General features: G+C 39.3%; 1 pseudogene; it reads right to left on the bottom strand.

The window, feature by feature from the left end:
- Window positions 1-1,041: 1,041 nt before the first annotated feature.
- Window positions 1,042-9,455, bottom strand: LOC113752186 (annotated as a pseudogene).
- Window positions 9,456-24,527: the final 15,072 nt, after the last annotated feature.

Raw genomic sequence — 24,527 nt, 5'->3', positions numbered from 1 at the left:
TCTGCTATTGCTTTAGCTCGTCAAACACCCAACAAGATGCATTTTCATCTGTTGCTACTTCGTTTTGCTGTCATATAGAGTTTTCCACAAGAGTATGGTTGCAAAAGAGGCGTTAGAAGCTGTTTCAGAAAGAGCCGTTGGTTGCTAGTTTCCAAAATACAAATAGTAACCTAGCCTTTGCCATCAGTTTCAAATACACCCCCAAAACTTTCATTCTTGTTATATACCAAAGTATTGTTCACTATAAATTAGGGATAATTTTAGGGACCTCCCTTGAGATTTCTAACTATTTTATTGGTCTCTCTTCAAATTTTGAAAATTACACTAATCTTTCTTGAAGTTTATTATCTTGTAACATCTAAATTTAACCAACAATAAAAAAGTGATATTAGAAGAGAAAACATAATATGATTCTATCATTACCCCTCATCTACTAAATTGTTTAATTAATCTAATACCAACCCAAATATTAAAAAAAAACACAAGACTTTGATATTTATTATCAATGATGAAAAACATATGACATAAAAAATAGTATATCATTCTATGTATTTCACTTAATATAAGATTCAAATTACTCTTTTCAGTTACAAATCCATTATCAAACATGATTAATAACAAATAATCAAAAAAATTTGTAACCAAAATCTTACAAAGAACGAACTTTAATACAATAAAAATCTCAGCAACTAACCTTAATATGCTGATAAGAATATTCATGATATTAAGGTTTGTTCTCTGTAATATTTTGGTTACAAATTTTTTGATTATTGGTTGTTGATCATGTTTGACAATAGGTATGTCATTGAAAAGAGTAATTTAAATCTTATATTAAGTGAAAAAGATAAACTGATATACTATTTTGAAAAGGATAAAATGATATGTAAAACACATCATGTTTCGTATGTAAGTCTCTCATGCTATTAAAAGTTTTTATGTTTCCAACTTTTGTTTGTCTTAAAATTGTTGTCACTTACGGTGGGAAATGTGAATTTACCTAATGCACCAAATGCTATTAAAAAACTTACATAATCCACAAACTCATAGCAGCACCTGCAAACACCAAATGCTACATCACTTTTAAAGGAACAAAACTCGGATTATATATCACATTTCCAAAATGTCAAAATTACTGAAACAAAGGAGGTAGCCAAAGGCGATGATACATCCAAAACTAAAAACAAATTTGATTCTGAAATTAGAAGTTGAGACGAAATGAAACCTTAATATGCAAATTCAGCATGCCGCTTTGGGCACCCCGAGAACTAAACCAAATTTTTGAGCCCTTCAAACTGGATTAGATTTTTACTGACCGAAGTTGCTGGATCATCAACTTTAACTTCTTGAACCATGCTTGGAAGTTGGGAGATAAACTCTGTCAAGTCATTCAAGGACTCGTAAGAAGAACCACCTTTCTGCAAACCAGCTTCTAGTTTATCTTTCATCACTGACATTCTTTGCCTCATTTCTTTGCCTTCTGCATCAACCATTAGTCGTCTTATAGATATCTCAATGCTCCCTCTATCCAGCACATTCTCAATTTCCAGGCCTACCTTCCATTCACTAGTCAAGTATCTTGCATTTGATAATTGGTCTGCAAAATGTGGTCTGCAAATCATTGGAACGCCTTCGCAGATGCTTTCTATCGTTGAATTCCAGCCACAGTGGCTCCAAAATCCCCCCACAGCGCTATGTGCCAAAACTTTTTCTGAGGTGCCCATTTGACTATTAGGCCTCTTTCTCCTAGTAATGCTTTGACGGCTTCAGGAAAGTGATCTTCCAACTGAGATCCATCTATAGAATCTGATCTAAGAACCCATATAAATGGAATGCCACTGTTTCCCAGTCCCCAAGCTGTTTCTGTTAGCTCTTGTTCGTTTACGCATGCTATACTGCCGAAGCTTATATAGAGCACTGAATTTGGAGGTTGCTTTTCGAGCCAAGCAATGCAACTTTGGTCCTCTTCCAGGAAGCTTGTAGATGTGGCTGCCGCTCCCAACTTGTGGAGAGGCGCAATTGGGAAGCATGGAACTTTGTAACATTGCTGAAGCTGTGATAAGGTTGAATGCTCAAGACAATCTGTTGTATTCAAAATGATGGCTACAGAAGAGCGTATATTGACTGAAGAAGCGAAGAAATCCATAATCCATTCGGGTATTTCATTAGTAATTGGATAGGGTAAATCCTTAAACCTCAAAGGATGGAGCCCTGGTACAGGTTCCTGCAGCCGGGACCCTGTGAATCGCAATATTTCAATTTTTTGCCGCCAGAAGTTTAGATAATGACTAACTTATAGCTTTAAGGACTCAAATCTTTCATGTAAAGATTTCTTTTTTTTTTTTAAATGAGATATTAAACCATTAGTTTGCAATTTACCTGGAAAAGAAATACGATTTTCTGCTTCAAGTTGACAGAAGTAGCGAAAAGCTAGCATGTAAACAGCCATATCAGGCCTTAAAATTATGCCTGGAATCTTTAGATGAGTAGCAACCGAATCAACAAAGCACAAGTGGGAATCATATATTATACAAGCAACCTGGTAGCCCTGCAGCTTCTGATCTTCCATGAGTTGAACCATGTAGTCCTCCAGAGGTGCTCTGCAGTTGCTGTTGATAGCTAATATGAGTTCCACTAAATTGTTGCTAGAGGCCTGATAACCAGATAAATTGTCCGACAAGGGGTGCAAGATGAATTCAGGATGGTTCAGAGGATTGGGAGGTCTGAATTCGGAGTGTGCAACTACGATGGAGAACCCTTTGGAGTAAAGAATATTCCCCAGCTGAAGCATTGGAGTTATATGCCCCTGAAGGGGCAATGGAACTAACACTACTGTATGTTTTTGAGTTCTGTTTTGTTCCATATCTCTCTCCACAGATCCTACAAAACTGATGAAATGATAAAATTCAATCTCTTGACTTTACCTCGATGTCCGGAACTTAACAGGTATTATGGCAACTTGGGGAGTTAGAATTAAGATTGGTTTGGCTTATGGCAGAAAGCAGCATATTGGTTCATGGATCTAGGAAGCGATATGAGAGCTCGTCATTATATGGGGATGGAAGCCCGAAGGGCATGAATAATGTGTATATGAACAAAACATAAGGCGTCGGCAAACAATTGCAAAGAAAGAAAATTAACCAGTTGAAATACTAAGACAAATACGCATATAAATGTATACATATATGTGTGTGTACATACTTTTTTTTATGTCCCCATCTGTGTGTGGGTATTGAAAAGTTATTTGGACAACTATTGAACCTTTTGAACAGTTAAAATTTTACCATTCAACTATTAATAGTATATTTTTATTACTGAACTATTATAAATATAAATATTAGGTCATTTCGTCTAATTTCACTATTAACTCTATCAAATTTAAAGATTCGCACAATTTACAAAACGTACTATTACTAATTGGATTCGACAAAGTGAACGATGGAATTATTCAAAATTTTGTTCAGTAGCTAAAAACATACCCTGTTTGTTTGGATTATATCTTATTCAAACTTTATTTATACACACTGGATTTCTTATATTATCAACACATTTTTCAATCATCTTTTTATCTCACATATATTATATTAAAAAAGTGTTAAATTATTTTTTTTCCAAAATTATCTCAAATAATCTATTATTGAAACACATTCTGAGTATTAACCGTTAAAGTGACAAAAACTTTACCCTTCAAAATGTTTCATAACTATTCAAATAATTTGCTCATATGTGCGCGGAAATTGGACAGGTTCGTCCCTCCCTGTCCCACCTCCGGCATAAGTACGCTGTTACGAGGTTTTTACTTCCACTAGCAAAATCACGCACATAATGGCACTGGTAAACCACACTACCAGTCAGCCTACACTCACTCACTTGCACATAAGTATTCAAAACATAGAACACTTAGGCAAACAAAGGAACACATGCACAAATTACAGCCAACAGGGCCAACCTTGTATTCTGCAACGAAAGCTTACAAGGAATTTCTACGAACACTTGGCGTGCAGAACATCTAAGGGTGATTCTCCTATCTGAGAATTCTCTACCCTTTAGTCTCTGCCTAGCCCTTTATTTATAGGCTACTTTACGGTTGACAAGACCCAACCGTTGGTCTGATCCGAACGTCCACGAAATTAGGAACCCGCTAAGAACAAGGCTGAGTTGGCTGGTAACCGCCAGTAACTCCCAGCAACTGCCAGCAACAGTTAGCAACTACCCACCGTTCCTTTTTGGCGCGCACAGCCAACGGCCGCACACTTCCGCGTGCCCAGCTTTCCCACCATCGGCAATGTTCCGTGCCCAGCTTGCCCCAACACTTAGCAACTTAGGCACTGTGGTTCCTAGCACTTGGAACCACCCGAAACAACCCACCGAGCCATAATCATTCCATGCTCTTGGCCCCCAGCCCTTGGCCTTGACTTGGCTTAGTCACAGTTATCCCTCTATATATATATGTCCTAAAGGAAAACTTGGGACCGTTAGTAGAGACACCCTTTTTTCCCCCACTAACATAGAGACATCTGATGCCTCTAAAACTTTCTCCAACCCATACTTAGGCTAGGAAAATATCATCAAACAGTTGGCCACTCGTTTCCAACTAGGTTCACATTCGGCCTTTCTCACCTAGGCCATGGCTGGCCGAAAGATGCCACGGTCGCGCGGGTTCCGTCTGGACCGCGCCTAAGGGGCTGACAAACCACCCCCTGATATAGGCAACCCTAGGGGAAGACCCTCCTAGAACCTCCCAACCTTGTAATTATCAGAATTGGATCTTTTCTCCCAACAGAAATTGAACTCGATTGTTCTCATGAACTCAAGACCTCTGACACACAAAGGTAATCAGCAACCTTAAGCAAATAAGGATGGATGAAGCGACACCACGATTAGGGAACAAGCTAATCGATAAAGTCAGATTTGAATCCTAAGCCATGAACTCAAGAATTCAAGAGTAAGTTCGATTAAGAACTTGAAGGAAAATTCCTCACGATTTCTGGTTGTAATATTCTCTACCTTTTACTCTTACAAGAGGTGCCTTTTATAGGCTAAAACTAGGGCAAAAATCCGGCCCACATAAACCTGGAAGAAATTCGGCCCGCACAAAGAGCTTAAAGAGCCAGCTCTTTAAGGCTTTCCGGTAAGGCCCAATAAGTAATAAACCTGGAAGAAATTCGGCCCGCACAAAGAGCTTAAAGAGCCAGTTCTTTAAGGCTTTCCGGTAAGGCCCAATAAGTAATAAAATACTAAACGCCTAACAACTACTAAACTAGACAGTCTTAAAACAACTACCAAAGTCTCCTCATCATTCCCTCTTTCCTCGAAAAGATTCGTCCTCGAATCTTCAAAGTCTCCTCTTGAAAGTGAGTTGTCCACAAATCGATGCTGCGCTTAAAGGACAGCAATGTTGGAAGTAGACGAATGACTACAAGCCATGTTGCATGTCGTTTGGTCAGCTTCGGGAAGCTCTCAAACAAGAACATGCGCCAAGGTAGGAAAGAGCTTGTGTAAGGCATGTGAAAATCCCAAGTGGCAATGAAAAACTCTCTAATTAGTCTTTGGTCATGGATCTTCACATTGACACCTTGATTGTGCAAAGGTGTAAAATCCAGCACTAGTTGACATTGATTTGAATCATCTTGCATGGATAAATTGTGAGCATGTTGTTGCATGGATGAAGCACTAAACAACTCGTGGAGGACGGCTTTGGGATCTTGCGTGACACGCAATTTCTCTTCTTCCAACATATAAGGTAGCAAACAATTGAATTCCACTTCATGAGGGTTACTCGAACTAGCACAAGTTGAAGTTGACAAATTGAGCACTTGGCCACCAGCTTTTAGCGGAGTGAATAAGCATGAAAGATCACCACATTTAGTTGGAATAAGCACAAAATCAGGTTGTAAGTCTTGAATCAAAACTGGAAAATTGTGGATAGCTTGACAACCTACAAAAACAAAATAAACTTCAACTTGAAACAAATTTGAAATCGGGTAAAGAAGTAATGGTACATTATCAACTAAATGGTAAGAAGGTATAGAACAAGTTTTAAGTGTGAAAACTCCCTTTGACACTTCATCATTCCTTTCACCAATTGATTCAATTTGAGAAGGCATTGCTAGCCTTTTACACTTTTCTTCAAAATCTGGATAAGAAATACAAGTGTTAGGATGGAAATTATACTCAAAAGAAGGTAAAGATGATGAATGACCCATAGGTAGCAAATGAGAGTCAAATTTCGGAATTCTCCCTTCATGGTGGATTTGACGTGATTCCCCTTTGGTATGGACAGATTTGAATTGAAATTGTTCCATGAGATGATTCCAAATAGATTCAATTCCTAAAAGACAAACTCCATGGAAACTAGTGAATTGTACAAGTGACTTTGGAATGGAGCATGGCATGACTAACTTCACTTGACTTTGCTTAATCTGCACAAATGAAGAAACACTAAATAAAGCAAAGGTAAGTTCGTTAGAAAAACAATAAGCCCTCACATTTTTGCTCACAATCATCTCACTTTCTCTCTTTTCTTCCTTTTTACCACTCATCTCATCAGATTTTTCCATCTCTTTATCTAGTTTAACGCCCTCAATTGTTTTCTCATCATCAACCTCCTCAACAAATGGTTCAATAGGATGAGATACTCCTTTGTTGGGAATAGGGTCAGCTATCTCCTTCTTAGAAAACTCACTTTGATAGCATCCATTTGACTCCATTTGTTTTTGGTGTAGAAGACGTTGATATGTCTCCCAAAATGACTCCGCATGAGGTGGTTCAACTCTAAGTTTAGTCTTAGAAAATGCTGAATGAACCTTCTTATCACCTCTTGCATAAACCGGCTTTAAAGAGGTAGATTGTATGGAACCCCTCCTCTTGAGAGATTCGTTCTCTTGTTGGAGCCGATTGTACAAGTCCGCAGTATAATGGGAGGGTACAAATCGTTTCCTCATCACTTGCTTCATTTCAGTCCAAGTGGCAATCGGTTGTTCCCTATTTCTCCTTCTTGTGGCACATACTTGCCCCCACCAAATATATGCATAATCTTGAAATTCAATAGCTGCAAGTTTCACCTTTTTATCTTCAGAGTAATTGTGGATTTCAAACACTTGCTCAACTCGCCTAACCCAATCCAAGTAAGCTTCAGGATCATTTTTCCCATGAAAGGTAGGCATTTTGGTCTTGATGGAACCAAGATTGTCATCGGTTCTCCTAGGTCGGCCTCGACCTTCCCTCGCTCCCTCTTGGCTTCTCCTTGATCGAAATGAGATGTGAGAATGATACCCCTCATCATCCGCATCATGATCAGCACTCTGAACACTCGAAACCCTATGGTGTGTATTTCCGGTACCTCGCATCTCAATGGCAGCCAACCTGTCGGATATTTGTGTCACCACAAATTCAAGCTTTCCCGCTTGTTTTTGGAAAGTTTGTAGCACCAATTTGAGGGACACGTCGGTCTCAGACGGCTCGGCCATGTTCCCCTCTTGAGACATATTGTTAAACCTGCAAAACAAATGTATCCTAGTCTACCTTGCAAAGCACTCGTGTATCACTCAAGAAAACACACTCACTCTCAATTTTCCTTCTCAAGGTTCTTAAAACAACTCAAACTCTCAAAAATTCCAGAATTAATTACCCTATAAGCAGGTAATAAAACACAAGGCAGAATTTTGTAAATCCTAGAAAAACTCTACCCGAAACTGGAACACTTTTTTTTTTTTTGAGCTGTTGCTTTGCTGAATTTCTGGTCAGTATTTTGGAGTATAAATGGTGCTTTTGGAGTGCTCAAATAATGTACGAACCAGTCCTCAAATTTCAGTCAAATCGGATTGCAAAACTAGCTCAACCGATTTTAGAAACTCAAGAACTCCCAAGGCGGTTTGGGCTAAGGTGTTTGGTTTGGTTTTGAAAACGGAATTGGGTGTGTTTGGGGCTGGTGAGGTCGTTTGGGGTCTTTGGAATTCAATCAAGATTGGAACTCAAGAGTTGGAAACCAATCAAGATTAGGAAACTCAAGTTTTGGGAAATCAACCAAGATTTGGAGATTAACCAAGATTTGGGAACCCACCAAGAATTGGAAACTCACGATTTTTTTGGAAACTTGATTTCCTTTGTATGAGAGCCAATTCCTTCTCTTCTTCCTTTTTTTTTTCTTTTTTTTTCCGGCTCTTCAAGGAACACAAATTCAGATCACACCAACAAGTTCAAGAAAACGGATGAAAGGTTATGCCAATTCCAAGAAATCCCTAGTTCTTGGTTTATTGTTCAAGAATTTTCAAAATAAGACTTGGTGGTCCAAGAACTTCAAGAATTTGTTCAAGAAGCTCAAGAACTTCCCCAAATTGCGTTGTGGTATTTAGGGTTTGCAAGAACAACAACCAATTCTCAAGAAATAGGCAAAACAGAATTTCAGCAATACTCAAAAGAAAATTCCAGCAATACTCTAGCAACTTGAATACTAAAACAAGATAAGATACGTGACTCTTTTTTTTTTCTTTTTTTGTCTTTAAACCCTAACAACCCAAACACAAATATAACAAACCCAAGAACTTGGACAGAAAACACAAAAAGACAACACCCAAACAGTTTTTTTTTTGACTCGGATGAACAGTAACGTGAACAGTACGCTACAGTATGATGAACAGTATTTCGGAATAGTAACGATGAACAGTAATCGCTACAGTTTTTTTTTTTTGACAAAAAGACAACTAACAAGATATGAACAACTTCAATTAAAAGAGAATTAACCTGATGCTCTGATTACCAACTGATATAGGCAACCCTAGGGGAAGACCCTCCTAGAACCTCCCAACCTTGTAATTATCAGAGTTGGATCTTTTCTCCCAACAGAAATTGAACTCGATTGTTCTCATGAACTCAAGACCTCTGACACACAAAGGTAATCAGCAACCTTAAGCAAATAAGGATGGATGAAGCGACACCACGATTAGGGAACAAGCTAATCGATAAAGTCTGATTTGAATCCTAAGCCATGAACTCAAGAATTCAAGAGTAAGTTCGATTAAGAACTTGAAGGAAAATTCCTCACGATTTCTGGTTGTAATATTCTCTACCTTTTACTCTTACAAGAGGTGCCTTTTATAGGCTAAAACTAGGGCAAAAATCCGGCCCACATAAACCTGGAAGAAATTCGGCCCGCACAAAGAGCTTAAAGAGCCAGCTCTTTAAGGCTTTCCGGTAAGGCCCAATAAGTAATAAACCTGGAAGAAATTCGGCCCGCACAAAGAGCTTAAAGAGCCAGTTCTTTAAGGCTTTCCGGTAAGGCCCAATAAGTAATAAAATACTAAACGCCTAACAACTACTAAACTAGACAGTCTTAAAACAACTACCAAAGTCTCCTCATCACCCCCACTTGAAGAGGTTGACGTCCTCATTAACTTGGCTTGCTTCCGCACCTCCTTCAGGTACTCAGGAATTTTGTCCTCGAACCGCCACAAGGTCATGTCTTGTTCCCAAGTAGCGTCCAGCTTTGTTTCGCCATTCCATTGGATCAGATAATCTGTCCGTTTGTTCTTTTTGTTCTACCCCATAGTTATGTGGTCCAGCACAGCTTCCACCTCTTTCTGGAATTGCTTGCGGATCACCCGTAAAGCACGTTTTGCTTGCCTTCGTCCTCCATCCATCTCATCCTGGTTGAAGGGTTTCAGGAAGCTTACATGGAAAGTTAGGTGGATCTTGAGTCTGTCGGGCAGCTTCAACCGATAGGCTACACGACCCACCTTCTTGAGCATTTCGAATGGTCCATCGTACTTAGGAATAAGCCCACGATAGACGGTCTTACTGCTCACTTTCTTCCAGATCTGGGGAGTCAATTTCAGCATCACTTGATCTCCCACTTGGAACTCTAAGTCTCGTCTATGTTGGTCAGCATATTTCTTCATGCGTTGTTGTACCACCAGCAAGCTGTCCCTGGTTTCGTCCACTAGTTTCTGCTTGGCACGAGCAAACCAGTGCGCGGCTGGGCAGCGACTCCCACCTTGAAGTGCAACTTCATGCGGAGTCAGAGGTTGTTGCCCGTTTACCAACTCGAACGGACTCAGCTTGGTTGCGGATGACTTGTGCAGATTATAGCAAAACTGTGCGGCATCCCGCAACTCTACCCAATTTTTCTGACTTGCCATCATGTAATGTCTTAGGTACTCCTCCAGCAAGGCATTGATCCTCTCCGTTTGTCCGTCGGTCTGAGGATGTGCGGCAGTAGAGAACTTAAGTTCGGAACCCAGCAATCCGAACAACACAGTCCAGAATCTCCTCGTGAATCTGGTATCCCTGTCACTTATAATGTCTTCGGGTAAACCGAAGTACTTCACAACATTTCTGAAAAATAATTCAGCGGCAACATCAGCCGGGCACGCCTTCGGCCCACCAATAAACACAGCATACTTAGAAAATCTATCAACAATTACGAAAACAAAAGCCATACCATCGATCTTAGGGAATCCCGAAATGAAGTCCATTGAGACCGATTGCCATGGTCGATCAGGGATCGGCAAAGGCTGCAACAAGCCCGGCTTCTTCTTCCTTTCCACCTTGTCTTGTTGGCACACAAGACATGTTTTCACGTATGCCTCAATACCTGCTTCCATCTTTGGCCAATAGAAGCTCCGCGACAACAATACCTGCATTCGTTCCACTCTGGGATGACCAGCCCAAGGAGTGTCATAGGTATCTCGCAGCAACTGTAGCCTTAGTCGCCTCCTACTGGGACATACACTGCACCACCCTTGGCAAAGAGTAAGTCATCCTCTAACCAGTAACGACGAACTTTGCCTTCACGGTCTCGGACTATTCGAACTGGCCCATATACCGACCGCAAATCAACTTTGGTGTAGAATCGCGCCCTCGCCAACATGTCGAACAAGGCACGGTAATCCACACAAAATCTCAACATTCCGTCTGCTTTTTTTCGGAACAACGCTAGAGCACCGTACAGAGCCTTCGACGGTCTCAGCGCCTGGCTTTCTAGCAACTCGTTCAGTTGGTGCCGCAACTCCGCCAACTCCATCGAGGACATCCGATAAGGAGCCTGTGCAGGGGGTTGGGCTCTTGGGACCAACTCGATTATGTGCTCCACAGTACGTCTAGGAGGCAGCCGTCTTGGCAACTCCACAGGCATCAGGTCTGCGAATTCCTCCAACACATGGGCCACGACACCTGGTACTTCCTGGTACATGTCAGACTTTATTCCCACCAACGTCGCTATGTACACCACTTTCCCGCGTCTAAGGTTGGACTCAATTTGTACAGCTGATACCATATTCTTTCGTTGGTTGCTCTTCTGCTTTGGCAACCTTACTGCCGGGACAAAGCATGGGTTTTGGTCGTCGTCCACCATGACGCTGTCCAAGTGCGGAATTGGGTAGATCCTGTTGGCAACCATGAAGTCTTTGCCTAGGATCAAGTCAAAGTCGTCCATTTGACTGGCCATGAAGCTACACCATCCCTTCCACGACCCCAACTCCAATTCTACCGTCGCTACGCCCAACACTGGTTTGGCTTCAGAGTTGACAGCCTTCAACTTGAAGCCTAAGTCCTTCAACTTCAACTGGAACTGATTTACTACGCGTTCCGTCACGCAACTGTGCGATGCTCCCATATCCACTATCGCCAGTATCTGGGTACCATTCAACGTAACCTGCACATACATCAAACCATTGTAAGTAGTGCGACCATTAGTACCTGTGATGGCTTTCACGAAATGCATGGGGTTGACCCGTGCGTCCTGCATCTCCAACTGGTCGCCATCATATTTCGCTATTAAGGCACTAACGTTCTGATCCTTCTTTTTGTTGGGACAATTGCGAGCCAAGTGTGGTCCTCCGTAATTAAAGCAGCCATCCTTCTTCGGATTGGACGCTGGCTTTTCCTTAGAATAAGAAGCACCACCGGCTTCGGTCGTTGTCACCGATTGCTTTTTTTTTTCTTCTTTGAAAACGTCTCACCTTTCTGGTCTTTAACCTTGTCCTTGCCCTTCTCTTTCTTCTTGTCGTTGGATTCCACGGACTTGATGTCTATCAACTTCTCTGCGACAGCGAGTGCTTGAGACACGGTCTGAACATCCTGTCTCCGCAACTCCATCTGCGCCCACGGCTGCAGTCCACGGATGAAGGTATAGAGCCTGTCTTCCTCGGACATCTCCTTCACATCCAACATCAGGGCCTGGAACTCAGCAACGTACTCGTGTACGCTCTTACTCTGCTTCAAGTTCCACAATGCGTCCCGAACTTTCCACGAAACATTCGTGAGAAGGAATTGTTTCTTCAACTCCTCCTTCAGCACGTCCCAAGTCTCAATCTTGGGTCTGGTGGGGTCTGATTGTATCGTTCTCCATCACAGTTTTGCATCACCACTAAGGTACATGGATGCAATGGATACCTTCTCTCCTTTTGGAACGTCAACGGCCTTGAAGTACTGTCCGACATCCCACAAGAAGTTTTCTAGATCCTTCAAACTCCTACTCCCCTAGTACGGTTTCGGTTCTGGGACTTTAACTTTCCCCTTCGAAGATTTCTGAACGGTCTGTGTGTTGGAAGAGCCAACGGCCTTTATCAACACACCGATCTCCGACTGTAAAGCCGCGATCTCAGTATGGGACGAAGTCACTTCGCTCCTCAGCACCTCAACATCCCTAAAGGAAGAGACCTTCTGCCTGGTTTCCTCCATCTACGCTATTAGGGTGTTGATCGTCTCTCGGGTCTGCAACAGAGCGTCCACGACATTGAAACCCTCTGGAACGTCTCCCAGACGCTGCATCAAGTCTTCGAATGCCAGTTCTTGACGTTGCAACCGCTCTTGGACAGTATTTCCGTGTCCAACCATCATTACCTATGAAACAAACACAACAAAAGTACGGTCTAATAGATCAGAGCCGTGCTCTGATACCACGCTGTTACGAGGTGTTTACTTCCACTAGCAAAACCATGCACGTAATAGCACTGGTAAGCCACACTACCAGTCAACCTACACTCACTCACTTGCATACAAGTATTCAAAACATAGAACACTTAGGCAAACAAAGGAACACACGCACAAGTTACAGCCAACACAGCCAACCTTGTATTCCGCAACGAAAGCTTACAAGGAATTTCCACGAACACTTGGCCTGCAGAATATCTAAGGGTGATTCTCCTATCTGAGAATTCTCAACCCTTTAGTCTCTGCTTAGCCTTTTATTTATAGGCTATTTTACGGTTGACAAGACCCAACCGTTGGTCTGATCCGAACGTTCACGAAGTTAGGAACTCGCTAAGAATAAGGCTGAGTTGGATGGTAACCGCCAGCAACAGTTAGCAACTGCCCACCGTTCCTCTTTGGCGCGCACAGCCAACGGCCGCACACTTCCACATACCCAGCTTTCCCGTCATCGGCAACGTTCCGAGCCCAGCTTGCCCCAACACTTAGCAACTTAGGCACCGTGGTTCCTAACACTTGGAACCACCCGAAACAACCCACCGAGCCATAGTCATTCCGTACCCTTGGCCCCCAACCCTTGGCCTTGACTTGGCTTAGTCACAGTTATCCCTCTATATATATGTCCTAAAGGAAAACTTAGGACCGTTAGTAGAGGCACCATTTTTTCCCCACTAACATAGAGACATATGATGCCTTTAAAACTTTCCCCAACCCATACTTAGACTAGGAAAATATCATCAAACAGTTGGCCACTCGTTTCCAACTAGGTTCACCTTCGGCCTTTCTCACCTAGGCCATGGCTGGCCGTAAGATGCCACGGCTAAGCGCGTTCCGTCTGGACCGCGCCTAAGGGGCTGACATACGCCTTACTTCGTTATTATATTGCGATTTTTGGGATCTCCTCTGGGCTCCACATATTTCCTCTATTGGTGCATAGCGAGTGCTTGGGAGCAGTTAGGTGTCTATTTTTTATAATTCTGTAGCAGGAAGTGGGGTTACGGGCCCAATTAGGTGGCCAATTATGGATACTTCTGCACATCCTGCCAAGGAAGTGACAAAGCCCGCTGTCCAATCTCACTGACTTTGTGGTAGGGAGACAAAGGCACGCACAACGTAGTGCAACTTGGGGTAGCTTGCCAAAGACCAAATTTAAAAGGGATACAAAGGCGCGATTTAAGAATAAAAGACTTGGAAAGCCGTTAAATTATTATCGTTGTCAAGTTTTGATCCTCCATTTAATTTTTGTCTTAGATTAATCTTTAAATAATTAAAAATGTATGATTTAAGTGCTTCCAATCATTTTATACGTAAGTCAAGCAAAAATTAAAGGACAATTTCGCCTAGCAACAATTAGAATTAGCATCAGATCCATTAGACAGAATTCTAATAAAAAGAGGATTTAAACCATCTTCACCTTGAACCCTTTACCAATAATCTCCTTGTACCTAAAGATAGAATCCAGCCTCTACAAGTAAACGCTCTGCCAGCGGCGGTGTGGGGAACAACACAATGACTAGCAACCCAGCTGAGGTGGTGGTGGTAGTAGAGGAAATGGCATTGGTGGTATTGGAAGCATTTCTACCATTGGAAATCATAGTTTGCATGATTTTCGTGATGGGGAATGCTGAGGACTTTATCCACAAAGCCGTCCATGGTTGGCCGAAGCACATCTGTAACGACGTTTGGGACGGGGTCATGTAAAGAAGCTCCTAATTAACAATAAGCTCATGGGACGGGAAAAGAAGCTCATGGAGATGCTATCCTCTTCTTCTACTCCTAATTAACAACCTAACTCAGGAAGCACTATGGCCTATCGGTGAATTTTTGGAAATAAGTTGCTCGTCATGTTTTGCAGGCATTGAAGTTGTAAGCAAACAAGTTGAATTGTTGTCTTCCTTCTGCAACTTACTTTAAGCTTTTGAACTCACAAAAAAAAAAGGAACACGCTATTGATGTTGATTGTCTGTATTTGGTGGATGATAAAATAGCAATAGATGTTTGAACAATAATAAGAAAAAAAAATCCAGCTCCTGCTACTTCAAATGTTGCTTAAACCTGCAGATGAAATCATTAGTTGGAGAGAGAGATAAATATGTGTTTCTAATTCTTTTCCCGATACTTCAAATATGGTTGGACAATAATACTATTTGCTTCCGGCTTGACTCAGGTATAAAATGATCGAAAGGACTTAAACTATGCATTTTTAATCGTTTAGCGACTCATCGGAGATAATAATTAGATCGGGGGCCAAAACTTGACAACAGTGATAGTTTAAGAACTTTCCAAGTATTTAATTCGCAATTTAATGAAGAATTATTAAGTTGATGAAGAAGGGTGTGAAAAGTAAATGCGTGAAATCAGTGGAAGGGATCTATAAATTAAAAAAAAAGTAATCATAAGGCTAATATTAAAAATTCTTTTGCCCTATCACCTTTATGGTTAGTGTGTTGGAATTTTCTATAATGGAGTTTCGATAATACTATAGAGAACTGCAGCCCAATCCTGAATTTCATAAATGGTGCTTTTAGTAATTTTTTTGGTTTCCCTTTTTGTACAATAAAAAAATCATGAAAAAGAACAAAATTGCAACACTTTCACAAATAAAATGTCTTGCTTTCACATAATATTCATGATTCTATTCTCGTAATACTAACTTATAGCCTTGGTTAATTTTCTTTCTATTTACTTTATGCCTCCAATTTATTTATTAAATCATAAACTTATACATTTAACGGGTTAAATGGGTCAAATGGGTCAACCCATATTTAACCCGATTTGGACCTATTTGCTTGGTGGATTATTTAGGTCTGACCTGATTTTAGCCCAAACTAGTGAAAAGTAAATTCATATCCGTTAATTTCGTGTTAGATTTGATTCATATTTTCGAGTCGTGTCGGGAATTACTACCTTTATTGAAAGTATTATACACACACAAGTGTTGAGATATGCCACTTATGCAAAAATTAAATTTCAAAGTTGAATTTATATTATGCGATTTACTTTTACATTTGCTTCTATATATACATTTTCAGTATATAGAAAATTACCTAAAATTAATATACCACTTAATGTTACAAAATATACAAGTCTAAAAAGATAACATGAATATTCTTATTTAACAACATAGTAATTTTTAGAGCAAATAGCACAAAATGTCACTAAACTATTAACTTTTACATCTTTTAGTTACTAAACTTTTTTTTAGAAAAAAATTGTCACTGAATTCATAAAATCGTGTATTTTTTATCATTCTATCAAATAATACAGTGTTAAGGGAACACGGAAAGTGGATCACGCCAATGATTTTCAGGGCAAATTCGTCACAGCAACTTTAGTGCAATAATGGGCCTTTTTTTAATGACCACAAATTACTGGAACTCTCTAACTAGTAACCAGTCACCAAAGATCTCTATTGAGCAGTCACTCATGAAGGTTTCGTTTGGACCATTATCATGAGTAAGATGACTATCGGGACAAAAAGAAGAAATCCTTTTTCATGGATTTGGGGTTTTGGGGTATAGATTGATGATTGAAATTTATAATGATGATGCAGCGAGATGTGTAGCAAAGATGGTAGACTATAGATGTTCGAGTGGCCATAAGGTCCTTTTTGTGAGAATAATACTTAGTTTAGGACTTAACATAATTCAGTTAGAGTCCCTAATTCTTTGATTCATATATTTTGACCCTAAGAAAATTTTAATTATTTTCAGAGTGTCTCTCACATGTTTTGTGGACCTTTTTAGCCCTATGGGCAACCTATTTCCTTGTCACATGACTGCCTTTCCATTTGTTTTGACCTATGTTTTCAAACTCGGATCGGAAATCGACTCGGTCGAGCTCAGGGGTCAATGGGTTCGCCAGGTTCGATAGGAGGTCGAACTAAATGATGTCATAAATATGTTATATATATATATATTCCTGCAAATCAAATTTACAAAATATAACCAAAGAATCCAATCATCCAAATTTATATCCAATTCATCAAACAATTCACCAAATTCATCCAAACTCATAAAATTTATACAATAGAAATCCCATACATGTTTAATCCTTGACAAATAGCAATCTAAATAAAGCAACAAGTTCATGTTCAATCCTTCATAAATATTAATCCAAATAAAGTAACATGTTCAACTTCTAAACCAAAGAACTATCTAAGCCATTCTTCATCTTCATTTTCATCATCCTTATCTCCAATTTCATAACTTTCCAAGTCGATATCATCAAGATCATCCTTATCTTCTAATCTACTATTTTCACTTGTCATCTGATCATATAGGTTGAGCCCATCTTTTTGATTTCCATGAATACAAAGGCCTAAAATCATCGCATCCCGGGAAACTAAACTCTTCATCGGCATCCTATCAAAAACTAATCGAGCATTATCCACCCTTCCACATCTACTATGCATATTAATTATGTGAGGACTCGTACTTTTATTCTTAATTTCACCTATTTTAAAAATTATTTGCATTGGTGTTACTTAGTTTTATTATTTTAGCATGAATTTTACTTAAATTACATTTTTTTTATCGTTTACACTTCAAAATTTTCAAAAGCCACGCCGGCACGACTAACTGGAGATTTGGAGAATTAATTTTAGACTAGTAAGAAGGAGTATTAGTGGTGCAAGAGGAATTACCTTGGAGGATTAGTATTTAAGTGTAGCAAACAAGAAGGAAACTAGTAGTGCTTACTATTCCTAGTTGACTTTTTAACCCCCAAAAGCTACCTTTCACCTCACTTTCCCATCATATTTCAAAGTTCACTTTCTCTCCTTTTCTCTCCCTAAGTGGCCGGCTCTCTCTAGCTCAAGAAGAAGGGAGAAAAGCTCCAATATTTCTTCACCAATCTTGCTCCAAGATCCATGCAAAATCTTCCGGACCTTTAGTAGTTGATCTAACTTGAAGGAAGCTTCCATCTTGTGGTGAATTCTTGGTGGTTTAGTGGTGCATAACTTGGCTCTACCTAGGGTTCAAGAAACCTTCAAGATGTAACAAATTTTACTCCCTTTGATCTTTAATTTTTCAAGGATTAGTAATGGTTAGTGGTTGTTTCATGGTTTTGAAAACCCTAACCAAAAATCTAAGCTAGAGGTCTTGAGGAAACCTTTGTTTCTTGCTTTAATCCTCGGTAGTGGCCTTGAGGTGAACTTTTAGATAGAGGACTTGAGGATTTTGGTTGTTTGGTTGTATGCTTGTGGATTATGGCTTGATATTGGCTTGGTAGTGGAAAGAAAATTGGAAGGAATCTAAGGAAGGTGCTGACCGAAATTTGCTACCTTGTTACCTTGCTTTGATTTCGAATTTTGTTGCTTATATGAATGCTAAAATGCTTGTTATATGTTGTATTGTGTGTGTAGAGATTGTCTTTCAAAAATCATTTCATTTGGTTGGATAAAACTTGAGTTTTGAAGAAAGGAAGAAAACTGGAAAGCTAACCAGGTCAGCCGACCAAGGGTTCTTTGTCTGTGTATAAATCTTTGTACAAAAGTTGAAATCAAGTGACGTTTGCGGCATTTGAAACTAGACACCAAGAAATATTCAACGGTATAAAATTCCCCTACTAGTTCCTTTTGAGTGAGCCGTAGCGAACCGGCAAAGTGGACTGTTTTGCTTCACCTGTTTACCTGAGAAAATTATATAGCGGCATCTTATGGCTCAATTTCGTCCATCTTGTGGAAAGAATTTGAACATGATTTCTTCTGATGATTTATAGAATTTTGAATCTAGTTTTCAACACCATAAACCATTCCTAATTTGGACTTATGTAGCATTAGTTATGGCCTGATTTCAAAACTGTGTCGAAGCTTTATGACTAAAAATCCGCGGAACAGGTTGCAAAAATTAGTTTTCTTAAAACTGTTGTATCTTGGTGTTAGAAAATCCGAATTGAGTTCTGCTTATTGTGTTTGAAACTTGACTTGAAGTTCTTTCTGTGTTATAAATTTCAGAGGCTAATTCAATTCCTGTGAAGTTTTCTGAATTTTCAAACTCTACTGAAAATCAAGACTGTTTCTGTCCTGTTTTAATAAAACAGTAAGATTGAGCCGAGATTTGAATGATTTCTGATTTGAATCCGGGAAAGGTGTCTTCTGGAAAGTTTTAGTACTTTGAATCTAGTTTCCAACGGTATAAAGTTTCTAGTTTTTGGACTTACCGAACTCAAGATATATTTTTTCAAGTGTTGTCGCGTAAAGCTGGAAAATTCTGATTTCCTACAAAATGAACTTTTAAGCACTTTCAAACTTCCTTTGAGATTGTTAGTCCGTTTTAAGTTTAATTTCATGGTTGGATACAAGATCTTTTTGAACTTTAAATCTTCATTTTGAATCTTGGTTTCCAAAGGATTAAACCTCTCTTGATGCGTTTTCTTGATTGTTTAATTTTCTAGGTTAATGGCACCTCTTTTCATACTTGAGAAATGGACTTCAATCCCTAGTCTGTGCCCTTGATTTCCATGAGTTTGAACTTTTAAAAAGGGAGCATTTTGACTAGAGTAATTGTTAAAAAATTTCACTAGTTTTATACTGGAAACTAGGAACCTTTAGCTTTGACATTTACTATGAAAATGAGTGGAGTTTTGATGAGTTTTGACTCCATTAGTTTGGAAATTGTGAACGTTCTTTATATTTTAACTTTTGGACATGAGATTTAAAAGTTTTGGGAGATGAAAACCATCTACCTTTTTTCTCGATTTTCGAGCCGAAAGTAAATATGGTACTTTCTTTTGGAACTAAGAGTTCTTACCACAACATGAATCAATAACGACTTTTGGGTTCTCTTTGAGTATTATTTCAATGATTTAGCGAGAAAAGCTCATTTAACTTGACTCGAACTTGTGACCTTAAACCTTCATTTGTGAATCCCGATTTTTAATGAAATAAACCTTTTTGATGCATTGTCCTAGTTCTAGACAAACGAACTTTCTTCTTTGTATGCTCAATGACCTAGGGTATCCGTGAGTGATAGTTAGTTAATATTTCTTCAGGTGCTCAAAAGGGATTTGAAAGGAATTTTGGCAAGGAACTTTAAAGGAATTTCTTGCTCACTTGCTTTTGAAATTGGTGAGTGTCAAGTGCAGACTTGTTGCATAACACTTGAACTACTTCTTGTTGAATATGTGAATTGGACTTGTCGAGACGAGTGTGTACTTTATCGCACTCGTTCTCTTTTACTTGACTTGATAATTGATCTGCTCGTACTTGATAATTATACCTGTGATTGACTTGGCGTCGATTTGAGAGCAATCTCATCGACCACTCATACTCGTGGGGACGCCCAAACCCAATGGCTAGCCATTCAACTCAAGCCAGCAAGGACTTGGTTGAGGAATTTGGTGAACCTTGGGCTCATACACTACTTGCCTCGATATACACGAGTAATATCAAAACTTTTGACGTTCGGGCCCGATAAGGGGGTGTAACGGTGGACGGAAATTGGTGAAAAGTGGGGTTCTACGAACTTGTTACTTGTTTGGTTGACGGAGTGTCAACTTGAAAATTATAGATCAAGATTATCGATGAAGCAGTGTGGATTTAGCTCCTGAGAGCTCCCGTATCCTTCATTGATTGTGTTTTTAATTCCTTTTGTGATTTTACATGAATATTATGGCTGCCTTTTATTTATATGTTTTTATTGCTAGATGTACCTGCTTGCTGCCTGCTTTAGTCTCACTGAGCGTTAGCTCACCCTCTTAAGTTTGTTTTCCTTAGCAGGAATTTGAAGTGAAAAGATTTTGGAGAAACTGACTTTGATTGTCTTTTGGTCCAATTGTGGATGTAAATGATTTAGTCAAATTTTTTGTGGTCGTATTTTTGGAAAAATTTGATGTCACTTTTGGAAATATTATGATGTAGAATTGGATAACTATCGAAAGAAGTGACTTTTCTTTATATTAGTTTTCTTATTAGTTGTTTAATTCTAAGTTATAATCTTGACTTGTATCGAGTCCTGACGAGAGTTAGACAGGCGGTCCGCCAAAACCCTAGGGTTCGCCCTAAGGAGAAGTGGAGTCGTCATAGGTGGTATCAGAACTCTAGGTTTGAAATATCTGGAATAGGGTTAGGAGTTTTAATCGTGAACTTTTGGTCATAGAAATTCGTGATAAACCTTAACCTAAATTTTTGAATGACACCAGTGATCATAAGATCCTAACCTTTAGTTTTGTGGGTTAATTGTAGGTTATGGAAGGAAATGGTAGAGATGGGTCACCTCTGAGGCACCTTTCCGCGATTTGTTATCGAGAGAGGCCTTGGGGCCTTCTTTGGCAATGGACCCCAATTCGTCGGACTAGGCCTTCATTTGATTTTTGGAGGACTTACTCGTACCCTAACGAATTGGTGCTAGCGGTAATCGATGATCGGAGGCAGTTATTCGAGAAAATTAGGATAGTTCGAGAGGATAATTGAGAACTGAAGGCAACTGTGGATGCTCAGATTGATAGAATTCATGAATTGGAGACGGATGTACTTGAGGAGAGGAAAAAGGCTGAGACTCTTTGTGAGCAGCTTTAGGAGGCTAAGCGCCGACTTGTTAGGGTAGTACATGAAGTTAGAGACCAGACTGAGGGGATGATGGCTGAGTGTGTTACCTTGGTCGAACAAGTGGTGGATGGCAAGATATTCGACAAGGGGCATGAGGGAGAAACTCCTAGTGTTGAAGATGAAAATGATCCTACTGAATTAACAGAGACTTCTGGCTTCGCCAATCACTAAACTAGTGATTTAGTCTACTTTAATAATTTTTGTCTAGGATAGTCGGGATGGTGCTTGTTCAAATGTCATTGTATTTTGCTTAACTATGCTACCTATGAGGTGCTTGACTTTATTGCTTGAACGTTACTTATGAGGTACTTGATTTTATTGCTCCATGACTTCTGATCTATTCTATGAGTTGTGCATAATTGCAATTATTTTGGTGTCTCCCCTATTTATTTTCGTTTTGCATGATTAAAGTGTCATTTTCAAACTTTGCTTATGTGTATTTATTTTACGTCATGCCTTTAGAAAATATTAAAATTATGGACAATCGAAGAAGTGGAAGGGGCCGAGGGCAAGGGGTTAGGCAATCCCAAGCTCAATGGGATGATCAGGGATTGACAACTGGACCGAACCAAGGGCAAGAAAATGAAGGGGATAACCAAGTAGCTACTGCTATTAATGGTATGATTGATATCTTAGCACGGTTAGCTGAGCGCCAAGGCCCTGAACCAATCAACCAACTTAAGAACCAAGAGAGGTGTGAGAATAGAGCGATTCTTGAAATTCACCCCATCTAAGTTTTACGGAGGGTCTAACCTCCAAACAGTAGAAAATTGTTTGAGAGGATAAAATAAGGTACTAGTGAGCGCAAAAGATTAGAGATTCTTCTTGAGCGACTTTGTAAGTGAGTATTGGAAAATGAGTTAGGGTGTGGAACTTTATATTAAGGAATAAGATTTCTGTATTTTGTTAGGTGTATAAGTGATGATAGTAATTCTCATGGAAAGACCTAAGAACTCGTCTATATTAAGCAAAGAATAGTTAAGATTTATATTTTGGGATAACCTGTAAGTAAAAGAACGGAAGAGTAATATGGCCAAAGTTTTCATTGTGAATAGTTACTCATTTTGATTCTTTGATTGTCTGGCAGGCTAGGATTTGATTTAATTCAATCGGTGAGATAACAAATTTAGGAGAGATGTATAAAGAAATAGACATTCTTCGAAAGGAGGTAGAATTTCAAAGGAAATTGACTGACTACTGGGAAGGACGATGAAAACAAGAATATATGGAGAAAATTGAGTTGCTACACAACAACGTGGAACTGGAAAAGAAATGCAAAGGAAATTCTCAAGCTGGTCAGACCGTGATTTCTCGTATGGCCTGTGGATATTGTGGCAAGTCTAACCACACTGAAACCGAGTGTTGGAGAAAGCAAGGAAAATGTTTGATCTGCGGTAGTGCTGAATATCAGGTTTTAAGTTGCCCTAGTGCCTCTAAGAAAATGAGAAAATTCTCAGCAGCCTGCTAGATCTACTACAAAGCAGTCGAGTGCCAGAAGAAGTGATTAATGCTAATGGTTGTGAGAGGGATCTAAATAGTGGAAGCTTTATGAGTGGGGATGGATTTGACTTCACTTGAGAGATAGGAGTTGTAGTTTTAATCTAGTCTAAACTGACACTTTTAAATATTGTAATCTTTTGTATAGGGGATAAAGTTCTTTTGTTGTTTTGTACATTTGCGACTTAGTACATTTTTCTATGATTTTGTTTGTCTCCCCTTTCTTTTGAAATGATTTGATGAATTTATCCTCACTTGATGTAACTATTATGATCTTTTATGACAAAAAAAAATTTACTTTTCTTTAATTGATTTTACGGTTTATATGTATATTTAATTTATTATCCCATACCTTTAAACATGTAATAAGATTATGAACGGCACTTGAGAATAGTTTTACAAACCCTGAGAGAGCGTCAACTTTTTGCTAAGTTCAATAAATGAAAACGACCCAACTAAGGTAGAAGCTGTTTCTAAATGGAAACGACCAGAAAATCCTACCGAAATTCAAAGTTTTCTAGGGTTAATCGGATATTACCGTCAGTTTATCAAGAACTTTTCTAAAACTGCAAAACCCTTAACCGAGTTGACTAAGAAGCATAGCAAGTTCATATGGGATTCTAAATGCCAGGAAGAGTTTCAAGAGTCAGAAAAAGTATTTGACTGAGGCACCGTATTAGCATTGCCGAGTGGAGGAGATTGTTTTGTGGTTTATACAGATACTTCAAAAGATGGTTTAGGATGTGTATTAACGCAAAATGAAAAGTGATTGCATATACCTCCCGTAAGTTGACACCTCATGAGTAGAATTATCCGACCCATGATTTGGAGTTAGTGACTGTAGTGTTTACCTTGAAAAGTGGAGATATTATTTATATGGAATGACTTTTGAGGTTTTCACTGATCACAAGAGTTTTAAGTATTTATTTTCATACAAAGAGTTGAATTTGATGCAATGTAGATGGGTGGAAGTTGTTGACCGATTTGACAGGCCTAACTATTAAGGGGTATAATGTTATCCTAGATATAGATTGGTTAGCTCGCTGCCATGCTCAATTAAATTGTAAGACGAAAACGAAAGAGTTGTAATTCTAAGGGTAGCACCTATCTCTAAGACACCGCATAGAATGGCTCCAGCCAAATTGAAAGAACTGAGGAATAAGCAAATCCTTTTGATAAAAATTGTATGGAGGAATCATGGAATAAAGGAAGTAACTTGGGAAGTAGAGGAAGAGATTCGAGAGAAAAATCCTGTTGACCTTGGTCCCTAACTTTTGATATTTACAAAACAATTAGATGATACTAATATCTCTTCAAGAAATACTTTCAATTATGAAGCAAATCATACTCAAAAATCAAATGCAATTGAAAGGGATAAAGGTTGCTAAAAACTGTCAGACGCTTGTGAAGACAAGACCGGACGTTCGATAATCATTTCGCAACTTCGGACGCATGAAGAACTCCATCACCGGACGTCCGAAGGAATTAAGACATTCCTTCTAACTCACTGATCTCGTTCGGACGCAAAGCATCAGAGCACCCGCCGTCCGATAAAGTA

Source organism: Coffea eugenioides, chromosome 11 (genome assembly GCF_003713205.1).
Source record: "Coffea eugenioides isolate CCC68of chromosome 11, Ceug_1.0, whole genome shotgun sequence".
NCBI classification, from domain to species: Eukaryota; Viridiplantae; Streptophyta; class Magnoliopsida; order Gentianales; family Rubiaceae; genus Coffea; species Coffea eugenioides.
This window is presented reverse-complemented; position numbering and strand designations above follow the sequence as displayed.